The sequence below is a fragment of the Littorina saxatilis genome, linkage group LG2 (assembly GCF_037325665.1).
Source record: "Littorina saxatilis isolate snail1 linkage group LG2, US_GU_Lsax_2.0, whole genome shotgun sequence".
NCBI classification, from domain to species: domain Eukaryota; kingdom Metazoa; phylum Mollusca; class Gastropoda; order Littorinimorpha; family Littorinidae; genus Littorina; species Littorina saxatilis.
In genome coordinates, this window is record NC_090246.1 from 60,331,786 (window position 1) to 60,341,889 (window position 10,104).

The 10,104-nt window shown below is 43.0% G+C and overlaps 1 long non-coding RNA gene across 2 annotated transcripts; it reads right to left on the bottom strand.

Moving 5' to 3' along the window:
* Window positions 1-114: 114 nt before the first annotated feature.
* LOC138959412 (uncharacterized) lies at window positions 115-8,668 on the bottom strand. Of its 2 annotated transcripts, XR_011453715.1 has the most exons (4): window positions 8,110-8,668; window positions 5,568-5,645; window positions 3,506-3,663; window positions 115-325 (listed from the first exon to the last, which is right to left on the bottom strand). It is a non-coding gene; the product is annotated as an uncharacterized lncRNA (long non-coding RNA). The 2 variants fall into 2 exon arrangements; XR_011453714.1 differs by lacking the exons at window positions 5,568-5,645; window positions 8,110-8,668 and adding an exon at window positions 4,469-4,609.
* Window positions 8,669-10,104: the final 1,436 nt, after the last annotated feature.

Sequence of the window (10,104 nt, forward strand, 5' to 3'; positions counted from 1 at the left end):
ATTTTTCAATCAATCAATCAATAAGTCGACCAAACAATCACTCACTCAATCAATCGGTTAATCAATTAATCAATTAGAAAACGACAACAACATCATATTTATTTAGCGGAGACTTTAATTTGCAAAACCGAGATTACGAACAACTCAGAAACGCACTGTTTCTCAAAGTACGTGTCACTGATAATTTGCTAGTCTTGGGTAAAAAGTTGACCTATATATCTTCAGAAGGTTGGTGACGTCACCTTTGAGCCGATATTTACCAGCCAGTTATTAGCATGACTAATGTGGGCGTGACATGTTCCATTACGTAGGATCATCAAGTCCGCTGAAACAAAGGAAAACAAACAGTTATATCTTCTTCAGCAAAAGAAAATACAGTAACCCTTCCGCGTTAAAATTGTAGAAATGGTAATGGTAAAGGTAATGGAAATGGTACTTAACTCTAGAAACCTGACAAAATTGCGTCTTAAAAGAGAGGGTGCTTGAAAAATAATGGAATTATTACCGAACTTGTCAGTGAAAAAAACACCATTTTATCACAACACGGAAATCACTTCTAAAAAGCAGAGGTCCTAAATTGGTGACCTCACCGTACACAGTAATCGAAATGTTGTTCCCAAAATTAACAAGATATGTGTCTTCCCCTGACGTTGCTTTGTGATCGAAGAGCGGGTAAAATAAATGTGCCGTTGTCACGAACTGAAACCTCTGCTGAACAATCCTTCTCATTGCGGTCAATGCGCATGCGCCAATCTTGGACTTAAAAAATGCGACCCTTTGACCGAACGAACCATGGGTTAGGGTAAGGGTTAGGGTAAGGGTTATTGCTAGGGTTAGGGTTAGGTTGTTCACAACCTGATTAATCTGCCCGTGTTAGCGCATGCGCAGTGACCGCAATGAGAAGGATTGTTCAGGCAGAGTTTTCAGTTCGTGACACCGGAATGTAGTCTTTGATAAATACACGCCGTGGATCGTGTAACTCTGCATTTGCGCCACCGCAACTTTTTATCGCTTCACGCCGACGAAGAGGCAAGCTGCGAGGTAGGTCTCTCGAATGATAAATTAAATTGTTAGAATGCTAGGCACTCAGCATGTTCTCAAGTGTTGCATTTCACATACTTATATCCTTAGCTATATTTCTGTATATATTTTTTGATGCTTTGATGGCCCTGGTGATCGTGACGATCTGTTTTTCTTCTCGTTTCCCCATGTTCTGGGCATATTTTCAGTTTCTGCGTCAAATGCAACAAAACGGAGATTACTGGTTATTCTTGGACATGTTCACTGATAACTTTAATGTTTTATGAATCTCCACGTGTAGTTTCTCTGTATATAGTTCCATATATACTTTGCAAGAAGCAGATAAAAACAGAGTGTCAACAACTCTCTGTAATTCGCCACCGCATCAATTCAATGTTAGATGTAACTCGCCACCGCATTTTTTGTTATTCGCCATCGCACTACGCAAAAATCAATGTGGGAAGAAACTGCGTCTTCAAAATTTAAAAAGAAAAGAAAAAAAAGGCTAATCAAAATCGGTTGAATCAATTCAATAGTGTGCTTAACAAAACTTCAGATAAGTGCTTCTTTTTCAAACTAAAAAAACCCAAAAATAATAATAATCAAAATATGCTGGATCTATTCAAAAGTGTTCATTGCAGAACTGAAAACAAAATTCTTTGAAAACAACATTTCAGGCAACACATTTCTTGGAATGGCGTAAAAGCTGCGTCCTGTACATGAAAGGATAAAAGCATCTTGGGCAGGAGTGAGCAAGTGTGTGTGTGTGTGTGTGTGTTGGTGTGAGCCTTGAGTGTTGATTTGTGTTTATACTCTTTGCCACAGACATCACACGCGTACTTAGTGATTTGCACACGTGTGGCGGTTTGGGTTTGCATTCCGTTTGCACGCAAATTTTTTGTGGCACTTGGAGCAGTCGAATGGTTTTTGCCCGATGTGCTGTTTGTTCACATGTGACTGGAGGTCTGCAGACCTCGTGAATGTTTTTTTGCACATCCCACAGGTAACCCTTGGACCCCCACCCTCTGTGTGATGGCAGAGCCTGTGGTTTCTTAATGTTCGTTGGTGTTTATATGTTTTCCCACATTCTGGGCATAAACACTGCTTTTGCTCTGACTTCTTTTTCTGCGGTGTCGAAGTCACTGGTGGTCGAGTAGTAACTTCTACCACATCACTGACATCAAGGAAGCTGTCAATGGTTTGCCCGGACTGTTCCAAATCCATCTGCAACAAAACCACTCGTATCCCGTCAGAAAAGTTATTGTATAAGCATATGTGATTGAAGAGCGCAGCGATTTTTGCCATTCTAGCAATAAACACTCAGTGGCTGAAATCACTAAGTTTGACAATATGGAACCTACCTCTTCCTGTTTGATTTGCGGTCACTTGAGTCTGAAACTGGGCCTGGAACTCTCCTGTTAAAAACATTGTGGGGCCAAATACCACATAATTCTAAAATTCTTAAGCTTCGTTGGTGTTTATGTGTGTGAAATAATTCTAAAATTCAGTCATTCCTATTACCAGCGACAACACAAAAACTCATTAGTTTGACGCTGGAAGAGAAAAGAACGCCTCTGACAGACGTGACGTTTTTCGGGAAAGAAGAATGACGAAGAATGTGGGAGTGAAACGCCGCCAGGTGCGTCTCAGAAACGTGTTCTACAAAAGCTGAACTATACACTGAACTGAACAACTCCAAATCAATATTTTCAATTGGAAGTGACAGAATCACTGAACTCTTCAACATATTATGCAATTCATTAGACAGTTGCGGTGGCGAATAACATCCAAGACGTGAAATTGCGGTGGCGAATTACACCAAGCATCGGTGGCGTATAACATGAAGTCTAATTGTTTGTGTTTTCTTTTGCCGCGTGCGTCACCCAAAGACAAAATTGTGCAACAGCATTCATCAAGAATACAAAGGACATGTTTAGCTCACAGGATATCATCACGGGAATGCATCAACTAGTGCTGTTTCGTTGAAGTTACGAAGGAAGGGACAAATCGTGCAATTTCAGCTACAATTCCAGCAGAAATCGGACTTCAGAACTGCCGAAACCTGACATTTCGACTAAAAAAGCACGTACCTTAGACCTTGAGTATATACTTCTTTAAAATCTACTAATGAAGAATCTAGATGATGCCTGAAAGTCCTACAAATTTTCATTTTCTGTGAGAGACCTACCTTGCAGCTTGCCTCTTCGTCGGCGTGAAGCGATAAAAAGTTGCGGTGGCGCAAATGCAGAGTTACACGATCCACGGCGTGAAATAGGACACGCTTTCAACGGCGGTGGAAACGTGTTTTCAGATGTTGTGTTTCTAAAAGTGTTCAACTTCCCTGAGTTTGTGAAACATATTTGACTTACTAATATAACATTTATGTTAGTATCTGGTTGTTTTTTTGTTTTGTTTTATAAAGTAAGTTTATTTTGTTGCTTACTTATATTGTGTTGCTTACTTATATTTTGCCTATTTGACTTACATTTGGTTGGATCCAAATCCATATAGTGGCAGAGCAGACACTCGTTGGAGGTATTTCCATCAGATGCACACACGTACAGAGCAGATTACACTAGCTATGTGTGTGCCTGCTTCCATCGCAAGGTCTGACGTGTCTGTGCGATATTTGTTGCATTCAGGCTGGAGAAAGAAAAAGAAATAAACAACAATAAACAAAAGAACAAACAACGTTTTAAATAGAGATAGCTGGGGTGCTTCAGCACGTAGCGGGTACGCTTGACAGCAACAACAACAACAACAACAACAACAAAAACAACAACAGCACAACAACAGCAGCAACCACAACAACAACAAAAACAACAACACCAGCAACAACAACAACAACAACAAGAACAATGCCCAGAGTTGATACAAACTCTCTAATTTTGGATACTATTACCACAATAAAGCAGAGAAAAAAATCATTGGAAAACAGTTTCTTTTTCTTTATCATGAGGTGATAATGGAGGTTTCGGGCTGGCACTCACTCCACTGCAGGTGGGAGGGAGGGAAGGGTCTGGAGGCGGAACCATATAACTTGACACACAGAAAGGGTATCCAAGTGGCACATAGAAGACACCAAACACCAGCTAGTGGCCAGCTTTTTAATTTGAGGTTTTGTCCCCATCTATTTAGGTCACAGACTAAAGATTTAAAGTGTCGTTGAAGATAACTCGCAATTTTAGCCTGTTTTCGGATGTAAAAATGACTGACACCACAGTGTGAGATAACAAAAAATAATAATAATTACGGAACCAATATTTCCTGGTATAAAATAACTGACAAAATACCATTTCAAACCAAAGAGTGTCCTGTCTCACAGGCACATGGCACGGTAAATTTAACCACATTTTAAATCTCCCTCCATTCTAAAACCTGACTTTTATCAGAATTTGGGAAGTCTTATGAGGTGGGTTCCACTGTGCTGTACTATAGATACACTTACTGTAGGTCATTCTGTCTGCTGCGCAGACGAAGTCGAGCTCCTCGTCACAGATCTGGTCACAGTTGTGCTGCGTGACGGTGGTGACCACGTGATCACCGCCACATTGGCCGTAGTGTACGACGTGCAACGCCTTGCCCGCTTGCTGCTGCAAACACTGTGCGATCTGCAGCTGACACCCGTTGACAGAAACCCACAGACAGCCACAAAGGCTGATTTTTTTTTGATTTTTTTTTCTCACTGTTATGTTATGTATGTTATGTTTTATTTATGCGCCTAATTCACAGTAATCCATAATGCACAAAACTGCAGTTTCTTTTGTGTGTGTGGCATAAACATCCCCCCTCTCTCTCTCTCTCTCTCTCTCTCTCTCAGAAGTCCTGTGCCAGCCAGTGCGCGCGCGTGTGTGTGTGTGTATGTGTGTGAATAAGTGTTGTGACTTGTTTGGGATGTCCTTGAAGAACTGTGTTTTGCAACATTCATTTGACATTACATATCAATCATATGATGTAACAATTGTCCCAGTACTCTTAGGCTTGCTCGTATACTAGCTCAGACACGAAAGTACCTTTGCATTTGTGAACATGTGGCTGCGTGACAGTGTGCCTTTTGTCTGTGTGATTCTGTTTTTGAGTATGCGGCGGTAAACCGCGCCGTGTCGAGTGTGTGTGTGTGTTTGTGTGTCAGTGTGTGTGTGTGTGGTGTGTGCTGTGAGTGTGTGGGCCGTGTGTTGTGTGTGCCGTGTCAGTGTGTGTGCGTGCGTGCGTGCGAGTGTGCAAGCGTGTGTGTGCGCGTGCTTGCGTGCGTCTGTGTGTGTGTCAGTGCGTGTGCGTGCGTGTATGTTTATTTATGTGTGTGTGTGTGTTTGAGTTTGTGTGCGTGCGTGCGTGTGTGTGTGCACCTCTACTACTGGTCAGTGTCTCTGTCACACAGTCACACAGAGGGAGAGACGAAACAGAAACTCACAAATCAAGTACATAAGCTAACAAACAGTGACATAATTTTATTCAGAATCACACAAACAGCCCACCCGGTCAATCAGCGAGTACAACTGGACACTGAAAGAATAAACGAAATTAACCGGCAATTAAAGGATCCTCACCAAGACCACCAAAGAGATCACCAAGACCTCCCAGAAGACCGTTGTGGCATACCCCCTTGTAGGTGATCGTTAGAGCCTCTGCAACAATAGCGGGTTGGCGGCCGTTACAAAAGCTCACTTTTACCCGGTTGATACATAACAAGGAATACCTGGGACCCTCATTTTAAATTGCTTCCACTCATGGCCATGGTGTAATATAGGGAGCGCTTAAGCTGACTTTTTACACGGTAGAATTTGCCGGTACCCTGCCGTAATCTACCGGGTATCTCTGCATTTGATTGGCTCCTTAACCGTACCGGTATAAATTTGGCCAATAGAAGCCTGAGATACCCGGTAGATCTTTTTTATTTTCGTTAATCAAGTAGAAGGTTCAGGCATTGGCTAATCAAGAAACCCGGTAGAACATGTCCCCATGTGTACCAAAACTGACAACCGATCGCGACTATCATGGTGTCTTTGACTGTACCAGGCCACTTGCAAAGACCACCTGTATTGTTAAAGCCTGAAATCAATTGGGCGAAGACGACCAAGTTATCGAAGTCTACTTCACGAAGCTTTGCAACAGAAATTTTGATTTAAAAAAATGACTTCGCGAAGACGCCCTTAAGAGAGCCAATCAGGTGCAAGGATACCCGGCATCTTGAACACGCGGCCAGTACAACTGGCCTTGACACGGAACGATTCAAGGGGGGCAATCTCAGTCATCTGAAAGAGGGAAATCCAAACGCAATCCGCCTTGTTCGATCTTATGGGCTTGGACGATAGAGAAAAATAAGAAAAGCAAAAGCTGGAGTCCAGTCTGGACGAAACTGCTATCAAGAACGCAGAATTGATTTTTTCTGAGTTTTTTTTTTTAGCCGTAAGCGCCATTTCTCATTTCGAATTTCTCATAACTGCTGTTCACCGCAGTGAAACCAACAAAGGGGCCTCACTCTGGAAGAGTTTCCTGCTCCGATAAACATGGCGCTTACGGCTAAAAAAAACTCAGAAAAAATCAATTCTGCGTTCTTGATAGCAGTTTCGTCCAGACTGGACTCCAGCTTTTGCTTTTCTTATTTTTCTCTATCGTCCAAGCCCATAAAATCGAACAAGGCGGATTGCGTTTGGATTTCCCTCTTTCAGATGACTGAGATTGCCCCCCTTGAATCGTTCCGTGTCAAGGCCAGTTGTACTGGCCGCGTGTTCAAGATGGGATACCCGGAAGCTTACGGCAGGAAACCGGTTTTTTGTTTGTTTGTTTGTTTGCTTAACGCCTAGCCGACCACGAAGGTCGCAGCACAGGCTTCATGTCTCACCCAGTCACATTATTCTGACACCGGACCAACCAGTCCTAGCACTAACCCCATAATGGCAGACGCCAGGCGGAGCAGCCATCATAGCGTATCACCAATTCTTGTCCCAAATAGAAACATTTTCTGAGAGGACGTTAACTCCCCCTTTAGTTTAGTTTTTTTAGGAGCAGCCACTAGATTGCCAATTTCAAAGTCTTAGGTATGACCCGGCCGGGGTTCGAACCCACGACCTCCCGATCACAGGGCGGACGCCTTACCACTAGGCCACCGTGCCGGTCCCAGGAAACCGGTAGATTCTACCGTTTCAGTGTTCCATACGTTGCACCATTGCCATAAATGGAAGCATTTCAAAATGAGGGTCCCAGGTATTCCTTGTCATGTAAGTTGACCAAAAGGAATCCTTAAATGGAAAATACGATGAGTTAGCAAATCGTTATTCACAATCAACACAAAAAGATAGGTATAAACTATCGACAAATTAGCAATTTCAGCAGAAATGGAAATTGTAGAACTCCATGTAATCTGTTAAAGCACACCCCTTCATATGAAAAGAGCTCGGCTCACCATCTCAGATCTGGTCAGGCTTTCACATGGGATAAGACTCAAATCCTCTAATTGGTCACATACCAATAATCAACACCCTGACTGCTTGCTGTGGGGAGTTGAAATGTTATGATAAATTCATTTCAACGACAGAAGAGGCCATAAGTGGCCTCTACGGAATTTTAAGTCATAAAAAACCTCCACTGTGCAGAGAGAGCACCCAAGCTGACAAAGTGGAGGGTTTATCTTATCCCATGGGCGGGGATGTAGCTCAGTCGGTAGCGCGCTGGATTTGTATCCAGTTGGCCGCTGTCAGCGTGAGTTCGTCCCCACGTTCGGCGAGAGATTTATTTCTTAGAGTCAACTTTGTGTGCAGACTCTCCTCGGTGTCCGAACACCCCCGTGTGTACACGCAAGATACGCAAGCACAAGATCAAGTGCGCACGAAAAAGATCCTGTAATCCTTGTCAGAGTTCGGTGGGTTATAGAAACACGAAAATACCCAGCATGCTTCTTCCGAAAGCGGCGTATGGCTGCCTAAATGGCGGGGTAAAAACGGTCATACACGTAAAAGCCGTGGGAGTTTCAGCCCATGAACGAACTGAACAAATCTTATCCCATGTTAAATTCTGGCCAGATCTGAGATGATGAGCCCAACTGTTTTTACGGGAAGAAGACAGTGTGCTTTTAACACATCACTTTCTCACCATTGGTGCGTTCCATGTGGTGACAGAGCTGGCACTCGTTGGTATATCTGTGACCGTCCGAACAAGCACACAGAAGATAGGCGTGGGTAGAGGGGCAGGTGGGCCTCAGGCTGGTCCCTCCCTCTATTGCAAGGTCTGACGTGTCGATGTGGTATTGCGTGCAGTCAGGCTAAATACACGACATCACATATGGCTTCACAGGGGACAGTGGTGCACAGGTACTTATGGGTAGACGGATAGCAGGACATCAAGTTGGGCTTTTTCTCTACTGCAAAATCTGACGTGTCGATCTCATATTGCCCGCAGTCAGGCTATACGCGCACATCGTGTAACATAATAAGTTACATTATATGAAGGCACATCTACTTGTTGCCATTGGTACTGCTGGCAGTCCGACCAAAGTATCATACAACATCATAGTGCCGGTTTCACATGACATAACATGAGAGGCACAGGTCAGACGGACAGCCAAGAATCAAAGTGATGTCGTTTTGCTGGCAGTCAGGCTAAAACACATCACCTTACACAGCATAGCGTCACATGACATTGTAGCACATGACAGACTGTACACAGACGTTGCACGACAAGAGGTAGAGATGGGGTCAGGGTGGTGGGTGTATGTGTGTGTTTACGTATAAACAGCAATTCCCGAAAAAACTACTAGACAGATGTTTATTAAAGTTTACATATAACTTCTTCCAGATAATATCCCCACACGCTTTTCTATCTATGTTTATGACCAATGTCTTTGATGACATTATATCCGCCCTGTAATTTACTTTTTTGGTTAAACAATGGATTATAGACTATTGGATTGCATTTCAGCTTTGAAGCTTAACAAATAATTCATTTGTTCATTCAAATTTTGATTAAAATCGAAATATGAATAACAAATACAATAATAATTGCATTGTTTTTTTCTTTATTTCCTGAATCCAAAAATACATCTATATATATATACGACTTGTGTCTGTGTGTCTGTCTGTGTCTTCGCGATGCACGGCCAAAGTTCTCGATGGATCTGCTTCAAATTTGGTGTCCATATTCAGATACACCCTGCACAAAATCTGGTCGATGAGATATTTCAATACGTGCTCTCAGCGCGCAGCGCAAACCGATTTTGGTTTTTTTTTCGGGATCAAGTACCATAACTCTTCCTTATAACTTCTCCGTGTTTTCAGCGTTTACCTCCCTTCCTTCGTATGGTGCAGTACGGTATTAGGGGCATCTTTGGATATTCCCGGCGTTCTGTTACTATTTTTAGAAGGTCACCGCAGTGTCCAGAACGCTTTCCTTGGACCCGTAAGTTGTCCTCACTGTAAAAGTGCAAAGGTCGAATCAATTTATAGCCACGCGAAAAATACACTGTCATCTATCTCTATATATTTATACATATAGATATATATATATATACGGCTTTTGTGTGTGTGTGTGTGTGTGTGTGTTTGTGTGTGTCTGTAGAGTTCTGTTTGTGATATGTTATGGCTGCTTTTCTGAGTCTGTATGTTCTGACCTTCCTCTGAGAAGCCATAACAGACTAAAAAGGGCTTAGAGATAAGCTCTAAATGTCTCATTCCTGTGTGAGTGGACTTCGCCTCCAAAGGTGTTTATGGTGATTCGGCACTCGATTACATTTGGCGTCGTCAACATGAATGGGACTCGACATGATATGATCATGAATGGCATCATGGTCACTGAATCATTTTCGTGCTGTTCCCATTCCACGAATCTGGGAGGGACCTAAGCTTGGAGGATCCATGGTTCGGTTCATTCAAACGGGGGGCGGGTGTGACAGGGAGACTACCGCCGCCCTTCACAGCAGACTGCAGAGTTGTGCGCCTTAGAAGTTGTGAGATATTTATAGCTCTTTATAGCTCGCAAAGCAACACCTGTGGATTGTAGAGTTCTGTTTGTGATATCGTAAATATTCTGCATCAAATTTGGTGGGCATATTCAGGTGGACCCCGGGCACAAACTGGTGGATAAAAACCGGCG